The sequence below is a fragment of the Lactuca virosa genome, chromosome 4 (assembly GCF_052849685.1).
Source record: "Lactuca virosa cultivar CGN04683 chromosome 4, Lactuca_virosa_CGN04683_v6, whole genome shotgun sequence".
Lineage (NCBI taxonomy): Eukaryota > Viridiplantae > Streptophyta > Magnoliopsida > Asterales > Asteraceae > Lactuca > Lactuca virosa.
The window spans coordinates 136448340-136473462 of NC_136429.1; positions in this window are offsets into that span (position 1 = coordinate 136448340).

Sequence of the window (25123 nt, forward strand, 5' to 3'; positions counted from 1 at the left end):
TTTGTTCGGATCTATGATCTGTTGCCGACCGAATCTGGAAACCTTATGTGTGTAGGATTCTAAGTGTATGATTACGAGATTAGAACTAACATGTAAACGTTTCGGAGTGATAAGGGAATTGACATGTCTAACAAGAATAAAGACCTAAATTCGCCTTATTCGGTATATAGATTGTAATGGCAAGAACTCAAAGTGGAGCGGGAAATGCAAACAAAAACCAACAACCTCAACCTCAAGTGGTGGAACAGGTTCCGATAGTAGGAGCTGCACCCGAACCCATCACAATGGCTGGAGTACGAACTATGATTCAGACCATGATGGCTGAACAAAGGGAGGAGTTGAGGCAAATGTTGCTGAACAACAGGGATGAACCTTCAGTTCATGTTGAACAACGTGAACTAAATGACGATCGATCTGAAGAAGGGAACAACAACAGATCGGTTGGTCATAGTGAACCGCTTGTGGTTGGGAGGAATAACCACGAGGGTAGAGTGGAGAGAAATAGGTGAAAGTATAAGGACTTTATGACTTGCAAGCCATCGACCTTCACTGGAAAAGAAGATCCTGTCGGAGTAATGGACTGGATCTCGGAAATGGAATTGGCTTTCATGACTTGTGATTGCCAAGGCAAGTTACAAACCACCTTTGCAGTGCGTCAGTTCAGGGGTAGTGCTGCTCGTTTGTGGAATACATTGGGGAAAACCTTAAACCCTAATGAGCCATTGCAAATGACTTGGGCAGAGTTCTTGGTGCACTTTAATCGCAAGTACTGGTCGGCCCAAGACGTACTTGAGTTAGAAAACCAATTTCTAACGTTGCAGAAGGGGAGTATGACCGTTGACGAGTATACGAATAACTTCACAGACAAAATGGAGTTTGCTTTGCGTATTGTCCCAGATGAGCTGGAAAAAATTGACAGGTACGCAAAAGGACTTCCATAGGAGTATGCGGTGCCAGTACGTCAGGCACTTACCTTGGAGGCAGCTATCTGGGCTGCTAAGTCTGTAGAAGATATGATTAAGGGAAGAGTCGCCAACAAGATTGAAGTTGGCGAGAAAAGAAAGCTTGAAAGGACTTTAGGGTCCAACGAGAAAAGAAAATTCTCGAAGTCTGGAGGAGGAGAAGGCGAATCAAAATGGTGCGAGAAGTGCAAAAAGAAGCACTTCGGGAAATGTAGCGAAAAGATGACTTGCTACAAGTGTGGGAAGACAGGGCATTACGCCAACAAATGTGCATCTAAGAAAAAGGTGTGCTACGAATGTAACGAAGAAGGACATATTTCTAGAGACTGCCCAAAGAAAAACACACCGCCAAAACCAAAGGCATTCCAAATGATCCTTAATGAAGCAGATGGAAATACAAAGGATCAGGAGTAAGGACCTTATATTCCCAAAGCTAAGATATAAAGTAGCAATGCAGTTAGTAACTTGTGGTGTAGCCTATTAGAGGCGTAGTATAGGATAAACTCAAACCTCTGTGTAATTATTTTAAGAAATAATATAAACCCTGGTTTTGTCATCTGATGAATTGAATGACTATGTGAAATTCTTGTATGGTGACTTGGAGAACTACGAGACAATACTTGGGACGAGTAGGACTAGGTGTGAATGGTAGTAGAGGCCTATACTACCTGAAGCACAGGACTCGTACTTGGATCAAGGAAAGTCACAAGGTTACCAAGAAGCTAGAAATTGATTCCGTTATTGTTCGAGTATTTCATTACCTTCGTTTCGGTAATGACTAAGAAGATGATTGTTATTCCGACCCTAGAGGTCATATCAAATTGAGTCCGACCAAGATAGGTATGTTACCTGGTTCGGGAAAGTTGAGTCTAAGGTTTATTGGACCGTTTAAAGTTCTTCATAGGATAGGGAGTCAAGCTTACAAGCTAGAATTACCAGAAGAACTAGGGGATATTCATAACACCCTTCATGTGTGTTATTTGAGGAAGTTCACGGGAGACGTGCCCGACATAATTCCCATTTCTGAATTTTGGTTTGATGAGAACAAGAGGTTAATTGAAGAACCTGAGGCAACCGTTGACCGTAAGACTAAAAAGTTATGACGCAAGATGGTCGATTTAATGCTGGTGCGTTGGAAACATACGAATCGGCCAAATCTCAATTGGGGAAAAACGGATAGTGACATGGTGAGTCGCTACCCGTACTTGTTTGCTGATGTATGATTCCGGGGACGAAATCATTCTAAGGGGGAGAGAATTGTAATGTCCGTGTTTCTAGGCTAGGCATTAATATTGACATGATAGTCTAGGTTAACCTTTGTGACTCATTTTGGAGAAATGAAAAGGAATTATGTGAATATTATGTGTTTTATGTGTTTTATGCTTAATTATTAGGGATTAGTTAATTAAGACTAAAAATGAGCGTCGAAAATAAATATTAGATAAAGCCGATATTTATTAAGAAAGATGTAGTGGTCGTGACAAGGATTACGGATATATAAAGAATGCCGAAATCCGAGTTATAACGAAGAAGTTATAACCTGTCGAAGTTTCGCGACAAACCGGCACGGTGCCGAATGTCGTAAAAAGTGAGTTTTTGATAAACTACTTTTTGGCCTTAGTGATCTAAACAAAACTCGTAGTATTCGTTAAACCGAGAAGTTCGATAAAAAGAACGCCCAAATCTGACTTCGTATGAGGAAGTTATGATTTTTCGAACTTTCAGCTTAGCAGTAGACAGCTAAAAACTTGAATTTTAGATCGAGTGATTTTTAGCCGACACGACCTAAATGAGAATCGAAGGTCTCGTTATTAGTAGCTCAACGGTAAAATGTCTGACGAAAACGGACGTCAGATGAAGAAGTTATGAATTTTTAACGGATTTCCTGTCCTGGTCTGTTAAAAATAATAATATGAAAATTAAATTCAAAATTAGCCGACGAAGTCTAAATGAAAGTTGTAGAGCGTAATTTTACCTACGCGTGCATATAAAGAACGTCAAAAACGGAGCTCGTATGCGAAAGTTATGGATTTTAGAAGTTTTGGCGCGAAAATCGAGAAATAATGCCAAAACCGGGAATTTTCGCACACGTGGACTTCGGCCACGTGTCCTCGCCTCGCATGTGCCACGTGTCTGAAATGAGGCTGAGTCATCCGAGCTGCTGAAGCGGTCCAATGCCTGTCCGACGCGTGTCTATTATCACATGTCCGAAGCCCTCGCAAGAAGCCACGAAGCCCCTACTTCAGACCCTAGACCTCGGTCCAATCAGGAGAGGACAGCGAGGCCTTCGCACGCGCAGCCCATGTGCAAGCACCTGCGCACCCTCGCATGCGGACCCCACCTCCTGAACCGACTTCGGACCCTATAAATAGAAGGGGTATGCGAGCCTTCCCGGTTAGTTTTGGAATTTTTCCATATTTAGCCCATTTTTCCATATTTTCTTCATCTTAACATCCCCCAAAGTCCCGGTATCGATTATAACCCCCGGAATACGCTACGAAGTGCCCGAGAAGCCCGGAAAATTTAACTTTTCGGTTTCGAAGCCCAACCTTTGCAGAGCCCGGTTTCTCAATAAAACTCCCAGTTTTAATAGAAACGAACATTTTAGGAAACGAATTGTTGCCCGATTATCATCAAATTATGGGAGTGTATAGTCACCTTCATCTTACACCTAGATATGAAGTATTTTATATAAAATACGTGCTACGTGTAATTATATTAATTGTTTAATTGAGGTGACTGTTGAATTGATGTTTTATACAAGTTTTAAACTGTATATGAATTTTTATTTACAAATATGTTGGGTAAAAAAAATGGGTAGATAGTTGGTGTGTGATAAAATGATGAGAGGTCTATTGTATAAACCATGGCGACTATGAGACGTAGTGCCTATTGTATAAACCATGGCGACTATGAGACGTAGTGTCTATTGTATAAACCCTGGCAACTATGAGACGTAGTGCCTATTGTATAAACCATGGCGACTATGAGACGTAGTGTCTATTGTATAAACCCTGGCGACTATGAGACGTAGTGCCTATTGTATAAACCCTGGCGACTATGAGATGTAGTGCCTATTGTATAAACCTTGGCGACTATGAGACGTAGTGCCTATTGTATAAACCCTAGCGACTATGTGACATAGTTCCTGTTGTATGAACCTTGGCAGCGATGGCCTTCGTGCCTATTCCTTAGGATGAATCCTTAGGAATGAGTGAGATTTGATTCTTAGGGTAAATCCTTAAGAAATAAATAAGATAATGGGGTTTGGGTAATTGGGTTGATTGTTTGATGTTTAAGCATAATAGATTATTTATTGTGGGTTGAAAACCCTATATGCTCACCAGGCTCCCAAGCCTGACCCACTTAGTTTGTATCACAGGTATTGATAAGAAGTTACTTTACACTGAGAGATTAAAAGAGATGTAGATCACTAGTGTAAGTGTGTGTAAGTTCTGTTTATGCTTATGTTTATGTATTGACGATGACATCCCAATGGTTTAAGTGAATAAAATACATTTCTTCAGAAATGATTTGATAAGATAATTAACATGTTTTTATGGGACCAAATTCCGCAACACCTTTTAAAAGGATTACTCTGATTTTATTTTAAAAAGCATAAACGAAATCGGTCTTTTCTGGCCGAGAAATTAGGGGATGTCACAAGTTAGTATTAAAAGTATGTTGCTATAATAGTAAAACTTAGAATCCTACGATGCATGTGCACTTAGGTTGATTATTGAATGCTTCCTTTTCTATAACTAGTGTAAATATGCATAGAAAACCTAACACTGGTTGTATTGAGGTAGTATGTAAGACCACATGACGCTTCTCTAAGGAAGGCGGTCGACCACGCAAATCCTCTTTCAGGAAGGTGGTCTATGCAGGGAAACTGGAGAATAGCCTCTTGCAGTATGTGCTATTATGTGTATTACATATGATCTGTATAATGGTCGAGTGTTACGATTGCTCATTAAGCCTAGGTTTATAGCTGTTGTTTTATGTTTTTTTGTTGCGGATCCTTCAAGCGTGATGGGAAAGAAACAGACATGATTGGGATATCTGTACATTCTCGAAGGGGAATGACATCTAGTTTAACCATTCTATGTTACGTTATGGTTTTCAAAACAAAACTTAGCTTCTGTATTTTTACTATGAATATATTAATGTGACATGAAAAGATGATTTCATGATTTAGTAATGAATATAAATAAAACTTTTTGGTAAAATCTATATTCTGATTTTCAAAATTTTATCGTTGGATCTTTGGGATGTTACAAACTTTTATTCTGGCCTCCAGCTCTGCGTTGCATTCCAATTCATCACTTGTCCAACCCTATTTGGACAATATATAAAGTTCATTACAACTTGTCTAATCTCATCACTATATCATCCATATTGATCAATTCATGTTCACTAACCAAACTTAGTAACCATTTGCCTCCAAACTAGTCAATTTTCCAAATATATTTACTTAACGACTTAACCCCAGAATTCGTTAGCCGTATCAACAATCTTGGTAAACTAGGGTGTATAACCCTTACCGACCAAATCAACATTTAACAAATCACTAGGTTTGTAATAGAACAATATCACGAAATCTACTAACACATACTCAGGTCTAACAACCCACTATAAAGTATTATGTAAACATAATTACGAAATAACGAGATAAAAGTACCTCGACTCATCTCGTTGCTTAATGCGTGTACCTCGTACACCAGTATAATTATGCAGTTATAAGCCTCTGATACTCAGGAAGTGAGCTGCTCCCCCGACCATGTGTGCAAAAAATCTCCAAACGAAACAAATGGAAACTATTTATATACCTGGCCGCTTTGCGATGATAAAGGGTGCTCCGGTTTTCCACACGTTTACTGCTTCGCCACGAGTCGCTCTTTAATTGACACGTGTCCTCGTGACTCACTTCCTCTCTGCACCGTTTGAATTAACGTCCGTTGATTTTCTTAAAATAGCAATGTACTTTTATCTCAACTTCGAACGACCATAAATTTCTCACACGCACTATGTTTTTGACGAAATTTATATCCACATAATTGTATCATAGTAAACTATCACTTTCTATCTCAAATATTTGGCTAAAATTTACTCATTTTCTGATACTATGCAACAAATATAAGAACCTACGTATTGCATCACCGAAGTATCATCATTTCACTACTTGATTTCACCTTTAATCATATTTATACCAAATACATACCATAGCACACAGTATGGCGTTTTTGGGTCGTAATAATACTTGTCATGACCAAAGGGCTTCTAGCCCAGCGGTATCCGGTGTTGCCCTCCTTCCTTGAGGTTGAGGGTTCAAGTCCCGTCGTGGACATAGGTGGATTTAAGGTGTAGTTTAGGAGTAGGTTAGATTTGCCGTTTCAAAAACAAATAATACTTGTCATGAAAACAAGTGTCGCACGCAACTTCTCTAAACAACGAGATCAATTGACTCAAGAATTAATCTTCCAGGTTTTATGTTTCACTCACAACGTCTTCCAAAAAAACTATAATCAAATATTACAGGTAACATGACTGACGATTCTAATTTCTCTATTCCTTTTAGGTATTTTGTGTTTAATCGGCGTATATGTTATAGATTTAATCTTCCAAGTTTTATGTTTCACTGACAACGTCTTCCACAAACAACTAAAATCAAATATTACAGGTAACATGACTGACAATTCTTAAATTCTCTATTCCATTTAGGTATTTTGTGTTTAATCGGCGTATATGCTATAGATTTCTGGAGAATATTACGATATTAGAAGTTGAATAATGGCAATCTCAGTATTTTGGGTCTGTGAGGTTATTGTGTATCAAGAAAGCTTTGCTTATTGCCTTGAAAAAGAGAATATGATTCCGACAGATAATTTTCTAGAAAAGGATAATGGTGATGACATTGTTGAGAAGGTTGTTCGGATGAATTTCAACAGGCTACATTGACTTGTACCCTATGCACTAGAAGTTATATAGTTTGCTTGAATTGGTTATTGGAGAAAAAGGCAAGAAAACAGCTATTACCTTATGAAGTGAAAAATCACACATTATCGCTAAATTGGTTTTAATTACATGTTCAAGTAGGCTATATCTTTGTTGTTCATAAGGATCTATGGTGAGACAAGGATTCAGAGATAACAATGTAATTGATGTTGATTTACCAACTTACAAGTAGATTATGCGTCCTTTTACAGTCAACCCCATCCGAACATATGTTTTTTTGAATACTCAACTATATTAGAGGACTGAATCTGTAGGGATATTTGTATTTGATTCTAGTTCCTTATATTGGTAAAAAAAAAGTGTACCTTTTTCTATTTTTCTTTCATTCTTTGCATCCTTCTTGTAACATCCCAAAATTCGAGACCAAAAATTTCATTTTTAATTAAGTTATTATAAACCAATTATTATAGAAATATCCATAATAACATTCCATGTCAAAACCAAAGTGTCAATAATCAAACATATCATCATAAAATAATATCAGAGTGTAATCCCAAAGATCTCATATGCGGAAAATCATAGTGTGATGCGCTGCGATCGAGCCGACTCCTTTCCTTTGAAAACGAAGTACCTGAAACAGAAACTGAAACCCGTAAGCATGAAGCTTAGTGAGTTCCCCCATCATACAACATACCATACAACATATTCATTTCCAAGCATATATGGGTGCTGGCCTCCCCTTTGGTCTATTTCAACCGGATACTGCCAAGCATATATGGGTGCTGGCCTCCCCTTCGGTCTATTTCAACCGGATAACTGTCTAGCATATCTGGGTGCTGGCCTCCCCTTCGGTCTATTTCAACCGGATAACTGCCTAACATATCTGGGTGCTGGCCTCCCCTTCGGTCTATTTCAACCGGATAACTGCCTAGCATATCTGGGTGCTGGCCTACCTCTTCGGTATCTTTCAACCGGTAACCGGGGACTTTATCACCCCCTGCTACTACCACATAATATCATAACATAACATACATAAACATACTTTCAGGCATATCTGGGTGCCCGACCTACCCCTTCGGTATCTTTCAACCGATATCCGGGGACTATTTCACCCCCTACCACTACCACATAATAGCATATCGTACTAGCACATAAAGCATACATATAGTGGCATACCAGATAATTAACACAAAGCCAATCATCTAACAAAAAACTTTTACTAGTGGGCCGACATTATGGCCTTATACCCACTTCTACTGGAAAGTAACTCACCTCGCACTGCTAAAGTCCCGCAGACCAAACCCTAGCTGCTGGATTATAGATACCCGAACTATCAACATCAAAATAACACCCAATTAATAATTGGGTTCCAACACATATCCATAAGTCCATGCTTGGGGTAAAAGACTGCTTTACCCTTATCTTAGCTTGATTCAAGCCCAAGGCCCAATCCAAAGGCCCAAAAGTCAACTATGAGTCAAAGCCCAACATATGGCCCAATTTTCCAAATTGTGCCCAAACCTTTACATGGTCTTACCCTAAGGCCCAACCATTTCGTTGCCCAATATCTCATAATCATAAAGGCCCAATTATGGCCCATCTATGGTCTAATTTTCCAAATTGGGCCCAAACCCTTCACATGGGCCTTCCCCTAAAGCCCATTAAATTATTCTAGTCCATTTGCTTGTTCTTGGATGGCCCATTATTAGCCCAATCACCAAAGCCCAATAGGAAGGCCCAACTTAAGGCCCAAGAAAGATTAGGTTTTTCACATAAAATGATGATTAGGGTTAAGTGTTTCTCACTTAACCCATTAAGGACTTAATACATTAAGTCCATCACTCTACTAGATAAATCATAAGGTGTGGTCGGGCTTAATACATAGTCTAATTCTAATGGCCCAAAAAGCGGGTCCTGATAAGTCCAAGCCAATGATTCCAAAAATTAAGGTCTCCAACCCAATAGGCCCAAAAGCTAAGTCCTTAGATCCATTAGGGTTTCATTAGGCCTAATAGGGTTTCACTAGGCCCATTAGGGTTTCACTAGTCGGTGTGACATCCCCATTTTCACGGCCAGAAAAGACCGATCTTGTTTATGCTTTATAAAAATCAGAGTATCTCTTTTAATAAAAATGTTGCGGAATTTGTTCCCAGAAAAACATGATAAATACATTATCAAAGCATTTCCAAAGAAATGTATTTTTATTCATTTTTAAAACATTTGGGATGTCATCGTCAATACAGAAACATAAGCATAAACCGAACTTACATTCATTTACACTAGTGATCTACATATCTTTTAAATCTCTCAGTGTAAAGTAGCTTCATATCGACACCTGTGATACAAATAAGCTTGAGTGGGTCAGGTTGGGAAACCTGGTGAGTACATAGGGTTTTCAACCCACAATAATATAATTATGTTTAATAATTAAGCAATCAACCCAATTACCCATCCCCATCATCTTCTTTATTCCTTAAGGATCTCCCTAAGAATCATTTATCATTCACTCATTCAGTCGTAAGGATTGTCCTAAGGAGTAGGCACGAAGTCCATCGTTGCCAATGACACAGCTGTCAATATTATCTATTAAGCACATCTGCCAATATTATCATTTAGCCGCAACTGACAGAATTATGACATTCTCTATTAGGCGCAGCTGCCGATATTGTCCTTTGGGCGCGGCTGCCAGGGTTATGATGTCCTCTATTAGACGCAGCTGTCGATACTATCCTTAGAGCGCAGGTGCTAGGATGTTTAGAGTAGATGAAAAACATCTACAGATTGTGGTGCAGCTGCCAATGCTCATCTATAGGGTACTAGGTCCATTGCTGCCAATGTTCACCTATAGGGCACTATGTCCATACTGCCAATGTTCCACTATATCAGCTTTCATCCCTCATCATTCATCTACCCATGTTTTACCCAACATATTTTGTAGATATAAAATACATATACAGTTTAAATCATTTAAAACATGTATAAAATCGTTCATCCAGCATAGATAGCAAGTATACAGATAATATGCACACATAATATGTAATTTATATAAAATATTTCATATCTATGTGTAAGATGAAAGTAACTATGCACTCACTTGTTAAGGTGGTGACTCGGTACTCGGACAGCGCTTCGTTTACTTAAAACAACTTCTTTCGACAAAACCTAGTATCATTACCACTAAAGTTTAGTCTAAGGTTCGACGAGACTAATTAATAGTGTAGCTATTATTACTATTTTATAAGCGTTAAACAATACTCTTCACCTACTATGTACAGACAGGGGCCAGACATAAAACTGATGGGTTTTGAGCATTCTAACACTAGTAAGTGTACATGCAACCCTAAATACCTTGGATCTATGTTTTCTCTATTATACATGCAAATATGATTATCCAAGGTATTATCCTAACTAGCATATCAAAACATTGATACTAGGATACTAAAATAGATAGAATACATACCTTGTTATTGTTGCTTGACTCCATGAAGCTTGAGAGCCTAGTGCCCCAAGTGTGACACCTCAAATGGTTCACACAACATCATGAACTCTTGGAATAACCATGAGAAGAAGACATACATGTTCAAATTGGCTAGCCCTCTTACATATGTATCACTAGTGCCAATTTCTTGAACTAAAGGGGTTCTTATATAGTGTGGCTATTAGGGTTACACCATATAACTCATGACTTTACCCATTCCTTATGCTCCATGGGTTTTAACCTCCATGGAGTATCCATGGATCACCACATGGGTTAAACCCAACATAAAGGAATCTTGTATCATAAGCCCACATATATAAGAATGAATGATTTACACAATCAATCCCCATATATTTAATTAGTCTCTTTTTGATCACTAAATTAAGTCCAAATTAATTCTTGATCAATACTAATCAAATAACATGATTTCATATTAATATATTAGAACTTATAATATATTAATATGTTACAAAATGTCTTTTCCTCATAAACGGTCTATCCAAATGTTCCGATGCCATGCAACCCAAATGGACCATGTCGAGTCGGGTCAAGTACATATCAATTATAGTTATGGACTTAGACACTAATCCAACAGTCTCCCACTTGGATAAGTCTAAAACTATTATTGCGTATGACTTCAGGAACCAACTGGCAATCGTAGCTCTCAAAAGCCGCTGTCGAACTCTGACCTTGTAGATGAACTCTGACCTTTGTCAATGACTTGTCCATTAGATAAGGGATCATATATTCCTCCATTATAGATATCATATGGACTGAGACATGGATTATAATCATTCTCTCTGTCCATTTGTTGTTTCCAGATTTCCGATTTATGACGATTGACTAATTGAACAAATCAAATCAGTCCAGGCCCGGCCGAGCACTTACATTTGTCATCACCAAATCATCGAGGGGCCCACAGATATCGCTTTTATCCCGAAGGTAAAAGGAATGGATAAACTTCGACTCATATGGCTTGTTCTACTACTTGTTGAATCATACACAAATGCACGTTTTATAACACCGAGTTACCGAATGCGTTTTCGTGCAATCAATGTACAACCAACTCATAGTAACAACTCATATCTCTAGGTTTGAAGAATATAAGATATTATCGTCTCATGATCACTCGTGATAAAATCCATGAAGTGATTCTAATGAGCGCGGGTTGAATCCAATACTCAGAACTTATGAGCACTCATGAGTGTTGTAGCCCCTTGTCCAACATCTTAGACCTCTACAAGCCAACCCATGACAGTCTTGATTCATATCTACTTCCAACATATGACCGACTGTGGATAGTTTGAATAACTTAGTCAATCAGGAAGAACGACCTAGTTATTCTGGAAGTCAAAACATGCAAAATGAAACACAATAATAATAGAATCTAATATGGTATCAAAACCTATGAACATAAATAAAACACCTTTTATTTATCACCATATGATTACACATTATTCATTGTATACTGTTTCAGCTATCAACTTTATTCTTGAATTTAAAACAATAGTTGTCCCATGCTCCAAGCATGTACACTATGTTTTCTAAACACTAGTCATGCCATACACCAAGTATGCATACTATGTTTGTCTATGATCTTCACTTTGTGAATTAGATCAATTGAGCATAACTCCAATGATCCTCTTTCACAGTCCCAAATCCTTACTGCAAATGCAAGAATTCCAAATTCATGCTATTTACTGAAATCTGTTAGATTCTAAACTTATATGCATTGATCCTCCTGTAATGATTATGCACAGAGTCAAAAAGACTTGACAACAACCATTACAGAGCATTCCAAAGGAGATCAGCTCCTTGGAAATATCCTTCTTGCATTAAGTTTCCTAATCTTACACAGATTGAATAATCTCCAGATTCCATTTTGACTATCACTTCTGAACAAGAGTTGCCTCCTTACAGATTATGTCAATATGGTCCTTCCAGAATTATCACTATACTTCCAACTGTCCTTGAGCAACCAATCTTTGGTAAACCTTAGATTGTCCTCGACAATTGCTTAATCCTTTTAGTCATATCCAGTTCTAGACCTTTTCCCTTCTTAATGCCCCAGGCATTTGGAAAATTTTAGAAATGATGAATATAGCACATGAAATCGATCCTATATCCGAAGCATATGGGACACGAGTCATGATGTCTCACATAAAGACTAAACCAGTCTTTTGCTATAACATTTCCATTTCTATTTGCCAAGTTCTCATAATTCAGATTATGAAAAGGGATGCCGTAATCATAATCGAATTTTAGAACGCAAATAATGGACCCATATATAGAATTTCCTTATATTGAGTCATTCCAACATGAAATTCATATATATATCCTTGACTAAATACGACTTAAAATCTCAATCTAAGCTTTTAAAATTGAAATGAAGTATAATTTTATCTCCCTTAATTATAGCAAAACAACTTTTTCAACCCCTGCTGCCTCACGAATTGAAACTTTTGTTTTCTATAATTAACATTGCTAACTTGCAATCTTTATCATAATTATCATGCTCCCACTAACATGATGATTTATTAGCATAACACTTATGCTACCACAAGCTTTGACATGTTATCAGAAATCAGCTGGACTTCTAGAAATCAATACTTTATTGACTTTCTTACCAAAGTTCAGATTTCTGATACTAGATTGCTTTGATAAAACTTTATCAATATCATACACCTTATCTTAGATAGATCACAGGTGTGTCTAAACAATTTTAAGAACTATGAAAAGGGATGTCGTAATCATAGCCTCGATTGTTTAGACCTTTACCGCTTCTCACAAGTCCATGTTAGTGTGCCGGTTAACCACACACGCTCCACTAACGACTTTGAGAATGCAAATATCACAATTGCTATCTAGCTAAAATCTACTTAGTGAAAGTGTTTCCTCACCATCATTTTCATGAATCGGAGAGAAACCTTATGATACTTAGATTTAATGGTGTATGTATTCTTATCCATGTGAATTTGTCAAACCACAATCACAAGACTAGGATAATGACAAATCCAAACTCATATGGATTGAACTCAATCTTAATTTCTTGCCATGTGGCAGCTCAAGGGCCTGCCATTGCTTCCAAGTAGCTGTGCAACCAATTGATAACTCTCAGAACTCCTATGCAAAGCCAACTTGAATAGGCACAGACATGTCGACACGATAGGTTATAAACCTCAAGTCGTGTGCTAGTGAAGAACTTCAGGTTTTATTCTTGATTAGTTCTTGAGACTTTCAAGATCTTTAAGACTCCCACTGTCTTCTTGACATATAAGACTCTCTTGTCAAATATTCAAGAGATAGTGTGGATTCTAATCAAGATAAACACTTCACACAATTGGCCTTAGTTGGTCTTTGTTTTATCCAAAACATCACAACTTACCAATTTCAAATGTACAACAGTAGAAAACTTTTACTCTTACATTTGACAAGTGTTCTAAACCCTTTTAAGACACGTCACTCAAGTTACAATTTTAGAGTATAACTCCAAGAATTGTTTTTGGAATGAAGTATGAATCATCTTCTTGATTTAACCATTTCAACAATTCATAACTCCTCTTCTTAGCCATCAGAATGCACTTAGAGGATGAATTGTGATAAGGTCTCTTAATCATTAAGATGATTACATAACATGATACTAAAGTACTTTCCCATCTTTTCAGATTTGAGAAACTTTTATCTTTCTGCCTAATTTGATTCTTCTTATTCGCTCTGCCATACATTGAAACCTTTTCCAATGTCTCAGAATTACACTTAAGCTTGTAAGTATAACCATATTTACTGAATTTTAGTAAATAATGACGAATAGTCTTAACGATTATTTGTGGTGGGCTTGATCAGTGCACAAGAATATGTACTCGATCCTTTACTTGACTCACACATCCATGTGAACAAGTAGTTAGTCTTAATTTTTCCAATGCTTGAAAGTTCTTATTCATCATGCTATACAACTTGCATGATTCCAAGTTTCTATCCAACTGAAACTTAGGTGATGAGAATCTTTCCTTATTTGGTAAATTTAGACACTACCACAAATGAAAGAATCAAATTCATATTTCCACTCTTGCTCTTAATGGAATCTTATAAGCAACAAAAGTTTTCACAAATGCCATTGTAAGGATATTTTAAAATAAATAAAATCAAAAAAAAAAAAATTTCCTTTTATTTTAAAACTTTGCGGAAAAACTATCCTTACAATGCAAAAGCACATGAAAACTTTGTTGTTATCTAATCCTATGCAATATATCATAACTCCTAAGATGTAGCTTAAGAATCCGATCTTCAAACTATGCGATAGAAATCCATCTACGCGATCAGATTCAGCATAATCTTTCTTTAAGTTTCTTCACCTTTTTCTTTGATTCTTAAAACATCAACATGTGACCCAGTCACATCATGTATCAAGAATCTCAGAATAGAAACTTAGTAGAGTTAGATAGTGGACTTTACCCGAAGTAGAGTCAAACTTATTGACTTTAATATCCTTAGGTAAATTTGGCAGCTTCGCAACCTATGCCCCTTTCTTTGGCAATAGACCCTTGATAATGGGACTATCTCAGACTTAGCCGTTCTCTTTACCATTTGGTCAACCGAGTTGACTATGGTTGATCCCTTTCCATTGGGAAGAGAGAGCTTTACTGGATATCCAATGTCATCATTGTCAATGTCCATAAAGTTTTAGGAAGTTGATCTTAGCAAATAGATAAGATCATTAAGGGTCTTGTCATAGTCTGTTTCATAGGAGTCCCAAAGGAACTCACTATGTGACTTAGAAAGTGATTGATCATCAGCTTCCTCTAGACTTTGACACCCAACTATCCCGGCTTGTCAATATGTGACTACATCTCCAAGATGTGATCACACATTGACCTTTGCTTGCCAATAGGGCTTGAGTGACCTTAAACTTTTCAGGAACTTGTGGGTTAGGGAGAATAATTGGAGGAGGTGAAAGAAGTATGATTTCCATGGGACATCATCTTCATTTAGGAAAGCTTGTTTCAAGAGATTTGGGAAGATCATAGATGTCTGAACTTTGACATCTTTTGGGAGATATTCAAGTTAGTTGATTTAGAGTCCTTAATATAACACCCAATATGAAATATTAAGGCTAGGACCCAATAACCTATTTATAACTGGAAGAGGGATGCCGTAATCCAAGTTATAAAATAGTTAAAGGTAGGTAAATGACGATTTACCAATTTCCACCATAGAAAAACGAAATATAATTAAGTTTTAATTGGATTTGAAACTCCTAGATCTTTTGAGATACATTGAACTTTCAATGGCATGTTTGAATCTCGATTGTGCCCTCTCAAGTTTGTGACTGGGATGTCGAGGATCACAAACAAGGTGTGAATAACCATACAAATTGACTTGGTACCCTCAACAATATTACCTAATCGATGTGCCGGTTAACCACACACGCTCCACCGATCTATAATAAAGTCAAGTTACCCTTTGCCACTCTTACTAGTCCATGTTAGTGTGTCGGTTAACCACACACGCTCCACTAACGACTTGGTAAGGTACAAAGTGTAATTTTATGGGCTAGCACCAATTTCACATTTTCCTAAGTAACTAATATTGGGAATTTATAAGCGTTTAGTTACTTAGTATTTATCATTAATACTTTTAATGAAGGGAGAATTATAGTCCTTGTCCTACCCGTTCGGCTAACGACCCTCCACCAGTCAAGGAAGCGGTGGGTGAGAGTGGACACCCATTAAACTGCCATTTTATAGGCAGTAACCTTATACCCCCCTTATAGACCGGCTTCGTGAATGAGGCCTACTAACGGTAAGATTGACTTTTCTTATACATATCTATATAATTAAAATTATAATAATAGTATAAGGGTTGAATTTTAACTTTTAAAATTCTAAGGGCAAACTTGGAATTAAAGTATTCATAAGTGAAAACATTTCTAATTCCAAAACTTGAGGGCAAGTTTTGAAACTATTCAAAACTAATTAATTCCATGACTTATATGTTTAAAGTAGTTTTAATTAAAAGACTCTTCAAGTTCCATAACTTGAGGACAAGTTATGGAAGACTTTAAACTAATAAAAGAATGTAACTTTTCTTTATTTTCTAACTTATGGAATTAATTAAGGTTACACATTTTATTACTTAATGAAGTGACTCTTGAACCTCCATAACTTGAGGACAAGACTCTTCATTTTTGTAACCATTGCCAACTTTTATGAGTTTTATGAAACTTAAATGTGACTTTTCATATAACTTGAGGACAAATTACAAAAACACATATTAGAATCAAATCTTAGATTAAAATGGATTGAAAACACAAAATCAATTAACTTTTCTATTAATCTAAGCAACTCATAAGAACAAGATAATTCAAATCAAACTTTTTCATGTAATTAGCCTAATCACTAAACTAATACAAAACATGAATCTATTGACAATTATCTTTGAAATTGGATTAGTACGAACATTACCACATCAAAAACAAGTTTATAAGTTCAAAAACATCTTAGGGTAATGTTTCTAGTCCATTTCTAGCCAAAAAACTCGAAAATATGCTGTCTGGGGCTCCTACTCGTCGAGTGTATCAACCTACTCGCCGAGTAGGATGATTTTCTTCATGGACTCGGCGAGTTCATCAGTGGACTCGACGAGTTCATCAGTGGACTCGGCAAGTTCATCAGTGGACTCGGCGAGTCTAGTGCCCAGAATGCCCGAAATTCGACTTTTTCAGCATTTTTCAGCAATTTGCATCAAGTATAATTGAAAACAAGCCTAGGCTCTGATACCACTGATGGGTTTTGAGCATTCTAACACTCCTAAGTGTACATGCAACCCTAAATACCTTGGATCTATGTTTTCTCTATTATACATGCAAATATGATTATCCAAGGTATTATCCTAACTAGCATATCAAAACATTGATACTAGGATACTAAAATAGATAGAATACATACCTTGTTATTGTTGCTTGACTCCATTAAGCTTGAGAGCCTAGTACCCCAAGTGTGACACCTCAAATGGTTCACACAACATCATGAACTCTTGGAATAACCGTGAGAAGAAGACATACATGTTCAAATTGGCTAGCCCTCTTACATATGTATCACTAGTGCCAATTTCTTGAACTAAAGGGGTTCTTATATAGTGTGGCTATTAGGGTTACACCATGTAACTCATGACTTTACCCATTCCTTATGCTCCATGAGTTTTAACCTCCATGGAGTATCCATGGATCACCACATGGGTTAAACCCAACATAAAGGAATCTTGGATCATAAGCCCACATATATAAGAATGAATGATTTACACAATCAATCCCCATATATTTAATTAGTCTCTTTTTGATCACTAAATTAAGTGCAAATTAATTCTTGATCAATACTAATTAAATAACATGATTTCATATTAATATATTAGAACTTATAATATATTAATATGTCACAAAATGTCTTTTCCTCATAAACGGTCTATCCAAATGTTCCAATGCCATGCAACCCAAATGGACCATGCCGAGTCGGGTCAAGTACATACCAATTATAGTTATGGACTTAGACACTAATCCAACAAAAACACCGGAGGGCAGGACCATTTTCGCATATAGCACTGCTGAAATCCAACAACCCTATGACGCCCTATAAACCAGATTCCCCGTACCGAGAGTAATTAAAAAGATATTATAACGAAACTTATATAACCCATAATAAAAGCTCAAATAATTACTATAAGGTCCTAATAACATTACTATATTGAATCATAAGCTATACTAAAGATAGGTTAGGCGTAGCTCACTTACAACGGGTTTTCCTCAAAACCGGGCTCCGCCGAAGCAGAGTTTCTGAGCCGAAGGCTCTTCTTTTCGGAGCCGTCGGGCGCTCCGGGGCTTCTGCCTCGTGCTAGGGAGTTCCCTAGGCTTTTTGCGGGGTTTTAGGGCTTAGAGAGATGTTCTAGAGAGAGAGGAAGAAGTTGGAAGCTGTGAGGAATGAAGGGAACTCGACAACTCTATTTATAGGCTCCCTGGACCGTCACCACGTCGTGGTTCCTCCCACCACGTCGTGGTGTTGCGTAGGCTCCAAGGTTTTGCCTGGTGCTGACACGTGGCATCGCACAAGGGTGGAAATCATCCGATTTTCAAAAATTCATAACTTTCGCATACGAGCTCCGTTTTCGACGTTCTTTATATCCACGCGTAGGTAAAAATAAGGTCTAAAACTTTCATTTTGAGTCCGTTGGCTAATTCTTGACCAATCTTAAATTTAACAGTACGAGTAGATTATACTATTAAATGTCCGCGTAAAATTCATAACTTCTAAATACAGACTCCGTTTTGTCTGTCTTTTTACCGTTGAGTTCCTATTAATGAGATCTTCAACTCTCATTTAGGTCGCATAGTCCAAAAACTGCTCGAGCTAAAATTTGAGTTTCGGGTCGTTCACTGTTATGCCAAATCTTAGAAAATTCATAACTTCCTCATACGAAGTCAGATTTGGGCGTTCTTTTTTTGTATGTTCTCAGTTTAATGTATACTACAACTTTGGTTTAGATCACTAAGGATAAAAAGTCCTCTATCATAAATTCACTATTTACGTTTCCCGGTGTCGTGCCGGTTTTGCCGAAAAACTTCGACGGGTCATAACTTCTTAGTTATAACTCGGATTTCAGCGTTCTTTATATGTACGAAACCCTTGAGACATATTCTAAAACTTGGTTAAGATTATTTATTCTAAATAATCTTTTGTCAAAAAGTCGTTTTCAACCCATATTATCTCTAAATTGACTAGCCCGGATCTACGGGCGTTACAATTCTCTCCCCCTTAGGATGATTACGTCCCGGAATGATCAACGAAACAGGCCTGTATAATGAATTTGTACGTTATCTCTTTATCCTAGGTAATAATTGTAACTTCTATGTTCCTTCGAATGAGTATCTAACTCTTGGACTCCTTGACTGCAGGCGGTGCTCGATCTTGCACTTGCTCCCTATCTCACGTTAGACTCCAAATTATGACCTTCAAGTCACAATCTCGATCCTCACTGGATACGAACTTAAGATAAGTTATTTTATTACTACAATGGAACGATGTGTCATATTCTAATGACCCATCATTGTATGTTGCAACGCTTAGACTCGGGTCTCTTAGAGTCTTCCAGAACAGACTATACTTTCCTTCATGTTCTAATCTCATCTTAAAAGGTAGCATTTCTAGCTACAAGCAACCGTCGCGATACCTTTACTGATCGCTTTGATTAATTCTTCCGGCTTATATCAGGTGCTACATCGGACTTGGTTCTCTGAACCATGTAACATACTCATCGTAGTCGGACTCAATTTGATATGACCATTAGGGTCGGAATAACAATCATCTTCTTAGTCATTACCGAAACAATGGTAACGATACACATGAACAAAACAGAATCGGTTACTAGTGCCTTGGTAACCTTGTGACTTTCCCTGATCCAAGCGTGAGTCTTGTGCTTCCGGTAGTATAGGCCTCTACTACCATTCACACCTACTCATACTCGTCCCAAGTACTGTCTCGCAGTTTTCCAAGTCATTATCACAAAAAAACAATTTTAACACATATAAATGTGTCCAAACAATCATAAAAATTTCCCTAGACTCTACTAGGACTTCTTCCATGCGTATCTTCAATCATCAATTCTACGTCAACTCGGTTGGTGGTGGAAATTCCATACGATGGGACAACTTCAGGAATTAAACCAATCGTTCCATCATCCCACCAATCGAAGGTGTACTTCAGACATATCGTACTCCTCTGAATGTACTGTTATTTTATCAAACATATTCTAAAGGCAAGATACCACTCTTACGATATTTTCCGATACGTGTCATTCACTATCATAAGCCTTTTCATTTCCTCCATTTACTCAATTCTCCAAGAGTCTTCACCATGATGTTCTGCACACCAAAGCAGTCGCTCGGTGTATTGAGACGAGAATATAGATAGAGGAAGGTTTAGACGCATATTCCTCCTTATTACTTCGAAAAATTACATGCCAGTTCTAATATCGTAATTAAACGTTTAGAAACCTGAGCACATAAAATTTCCAGATCCGGTCGGCAATAGACCATAGATCCGATCAAGCAATAGCATAAAGCATCACAAATCATTTAGCACATAAAAGCAATTTAGGCATCATTCCTAAAATAAGCTAGTGCTTGTGTCTATTCAGGCGTACTACCTAAATTTATTAGACACACTCCTCACGATCATCACTTAGCATTCTAAGTTTAAGTCTAGAAATAAATCCATATTCCTAGTTCGCTTAAACTAATGGTCTGATACCAACTGTGACATCCCTATTTTCACGGCCAGAAAAGACCGATTTTGTTTATGCTTTATAAAAATCAGAGTATCTCTTTTAATAAAAATGTTGCGGAATTTGTTCCCAGAAAAACATGATATATACATTATCAAAGCATTTCCAAAGAAATGTATTTTTATTCATTTTTAAAACATTTGGGATGTCATCGTCAATACAGAAAAATAAGCATAAACAGAACTTACATTCATTTACACTAGTGATCTACATATCTTTTAAATCTCTCAGTGTAAAGTAGCTTCATATCGACACCTGTGATACAAATAAGCTTGAGTGGGTCAGGTTGGGAAACCTGGTGAGTACATAGGGTTTTCAACCCACAATAATATAATTATGTTTAATCATTAAACAATCAACCCAATTGCCCATCCCCATTATCTTCTTTATTTCTTAAGGATCTCCCTAAGAATCATTTATCATTCACTCATTCAGTCCTAAGGATTGTCCTAAGGAGTAGGCACGAAGTCCATCGTTGCCAATGACACAGTTGTCAATATTATCTATTAAGCACATCTGCCAATATTATCATTTAGGCGCAGCAGGCAGAATTATGACATTCTCTATTAGGCGCAGCTGCCGATATTGTCCTTTGGGCACGGCTGCCAGGGTTATGATGTCCTCAATTAGGCGCAGCTGTCGATACTATCCTTAGAGTGCAGCTTCTAGGATGTTTAGAGTAGATCAAAAACATCTACAGGTTGTGGCATAGCTGCCAATGCTCATCTATAGGGTACTAGGTCCATTGCTGCCAATGTTCACCTATAGGGCACTATGTCCATACTGCCAATGTTCCACTATATCAGCTTTCATCCCTCTTCATTCATCTACCCATGTTTTACCCAACATATTTTGTAGATATAAAATACATATACAGTTTAAATCATTTAAAACATGTATAAAATCGTTCATCCAGCATAGATAGCAAGTATACAGATAATATGCACACATAACACGTAATTTATATAAAATACTTCATATCTATGTGTAAGAGGAAAGTAACTATGCACTCACTTGTTAAGGTGGTGACTCGGTACTCGGACAGCGCTTCGTTTACTTAAAACAACTTCTTTCGACAAACCTAGTATCATTACCACAAGAGTTTAGTCTAAGGTTCGACGAGACTAATTAATAATCTAGCTATTATTACTATTATATAAGCGTTAAACAATACTCTTCACCTACTATGTATAGACAGGGGCCAGACATAAAACACCGGAGGGCAGGACCATTTTCGCATATAGCACTTCTGAAATCCAACAACCCTATGCGGCCCTTTAAACCAGATTCCCCGTACCGCGAGTAGTTAAAAAGATATTATAACGACACTTATATAACCCATAATAATAGCTCAGATAATTACTATAAGGTCCTAATAACATTACTATATTGAATCATAAGCTATACTAAAGATAGGGTAGGCGTAGCTCACTTACAATGGGTTTTCCTCAAAACCGGGCTCCGCCGAAGCAGAGTTTCTGAGCCGAAGGCTCTTCTTTTCGGAGTCGTCCGGCGCTCCGGGGCTTCCATCTCGTGCTAAGGGGTTCCCTAGGCTTTTTGGGGGGTTTTAGGGCTTAGAGAGATGTTCTAGAGAGAGAGGAAGAAGTTGGAATGTGTGAGGAATGAAGGGAACTCGGCACCTCTATTTATAGGCTCCCTAGACCGCCACCACGTCGTGGTGCCTCTCACCACGTAGTGGTGTTGCGTAGGTTCCAAGGGTGGAAATCATCCGATTTTCAAAAATTCATAACTTTCGCATACGAGCTCCGTTTTCGACGTTCTTTATATCCACGCTTAGGTAAAAATAAGATCTACAACTTTCATTTTACTTCGTCGGCTAATTCTTAACCGATCTTAAATTTAACAGTACGAGTAGATTATACTGTTAAATGTCCGCGTAAAATTTATAACTTCTACATACGGACTCCGTTTTCGTCTATCTTTTTACCGTTGAGTTCCTATTAATGAGATCCTCAACTCTCATTTAGGTCGCGTAGGCCACAAACCGCTCGATCTAAAATTCGAGTTTCGGGTCGTGCATTGTTATGCCAAATCTTAGAAAATTCATAATTTCCTCATACGAAGTCAGATTTGGGCGTTCTTTTTATGTATGTTCTCGGTTTAACGTATACTACAAATTTTGTTTAGATCACTAAGGCTAAAAAGTCCTCTATCGTAAATTCACTATTTACGTCTCCCGGTGTCGTGCCGGTTTTGCCGAAAAACTTCGACGCGCCATAACTTCTTCGTTATAACTCCGATTTCCGCTTTCTTTATATGTACGGAACCATTGAGACATATTCTACAACTTGGTTAAGATTATTTATTATAAATAATCTTTTGTCAAAAATTCGTTTTCAACCCCTATTATCTCTAAACTGACTAGCCCGGATCTACGGGCGTTCAGTCGGGCACCACCCACTACCACCTCGGGTAGTGGTGGTCAACGACGGCTCACGACGGCGGCCACCACCTCACGGTGGTGGTTATGGTTCTTGTCTATTTTATCCAAGCATCCCAAACGAATCAAAACACAAACAAGGCACACCGCCACTCAACACGGCGGCTGGTGGCGACAGCCACCACTTTACGGTGGTGGTTATCAGTTTTCTTTATTATACTATACACTAATTACAATATACAATGCTTTAACCCAAAAATAAACACACACACTACTAGATAAACACACACACACAACCACCCTTATGGTGGCTGGCGGTGGTAGATAGTGGGAGCTACCACCTCACGGTGGTGGTGGTAGCCTTCTTGGTTTTCCAGCCACACAAACCCAACCCTACATCACTAAAATACCACATACCCACACTCTATGCTCGGAATTGTAACACAGCCACCTACCTGGTGGTGTTTGGGGACGGCAGAACCACGGAGAGGTGGTAGCGGCGATGATTTTGTGATGATAGCCACCACCTCACGGTGGTGGCGAAGGCATATCTTGATCTTCTGCCCATCAACAAGTCAACACGCGCATAAGTAGGATACACACGAACCGGTGACGACTTTGTCTTCAACTAAAACGGGCAACGGCGCCACCGGAGTTGAGATACAGCGCCGACGAGACGACGACGATAGAAAGAGGATGACGGCGTTTCGATGGCGGAGCTGCAGCGACAGAAGGCAGAAGAAGAAGAAGAAGACACGGAGGGACGGTGGCAGCAGCACAGAACGGAAGCAATACAGCGTTTTACGTCCGGTGGCAGTCCTGTGGTCGCTGGCGGCCTTTCGCTGATCGGAAAATGGGATGGTGGCGACGCCGGTGAGGGAGGCATAAGGGTGGAGGTGGCGGCTGAGGTTATACATTAGGGTTAGGGTTATCAGAGCAATGGGACAGTTAAAATACCCGTGCTCTATCAAACTAAATTCCATAATGGCAGGAATGGTCCTTCTCCATAAAATTCTTTTCGAAACAACTCCCATATTTACCCATTACACCCCTGCTCCCATAATTCCTTTCATTTTAAGTCCAACAGTTACCTAATAGCCCCTCCTCTACAAATTATTTTCAATTGAAGTCCATATGTTACCATTCAACCCCTAAGTCTCCAAAATCTCTTCAAATTAAGTCCCAATAATTTGCCAAGTAGTCCCTGCCTTCATAAATATTTACGAAACCAATATGAAACTTACACTTTTAACCCCCGACTTCTAAAATCGTGATAGTTAGCTCCTCGAGAACACGCCTTGCTATACAATTATTGATTTTAGGGTTACTATTTGTTCATTAATTTGTTTATTTATTTATTAAATAAACGGGGTGTTACAATTCTCTACAAACATAATGGAATATTGAGTTCCATAGCTTTTTTCTCGATATTATGCTACTTGTATAGCTTGCATACCTATCAAGAAAGAAAGCGGGGGGATAGGAGACTGAAATCGTGAAAAAGGAAAAGAGGGATGGGAGATTAGGATCTTTCTTTTTACCATAAGGTTATGTGTGTTGTGGAGGGATTGTGATTGTCGGTTAGAGAAGCTGGGGGTTACCGGATGGTAACCTAAAACTGGAAGTTCACCCAAATAACAAAAAAGGGGAAATATTAGGTTTTAATCGGTAAAAAAATTTGGTTTAAAAAGAAAAAGATATAAACATTTAGAGTTTTTTTTTATGAAATGAGCAATTAGATAAAAGACGCCAATCAATATATATAGGTTGTCGAACAATATACTAAAATAAAAATCTACTCTAATAAATGAAGATTTCTTTTGTCACTTATCACACTCTCATTCAATTTGCCAAATGTTATTTTGTAGTTATTTTGAATTAATTTTTTTTCCACATGTCATTTTATGAGTTTTTCTATGGGAAAACCCTAAAAAAACCCAATCTATTATCATCCCATGCTCGAAAAAACCATTATGTTATTTTTTTGTATGATAAAAC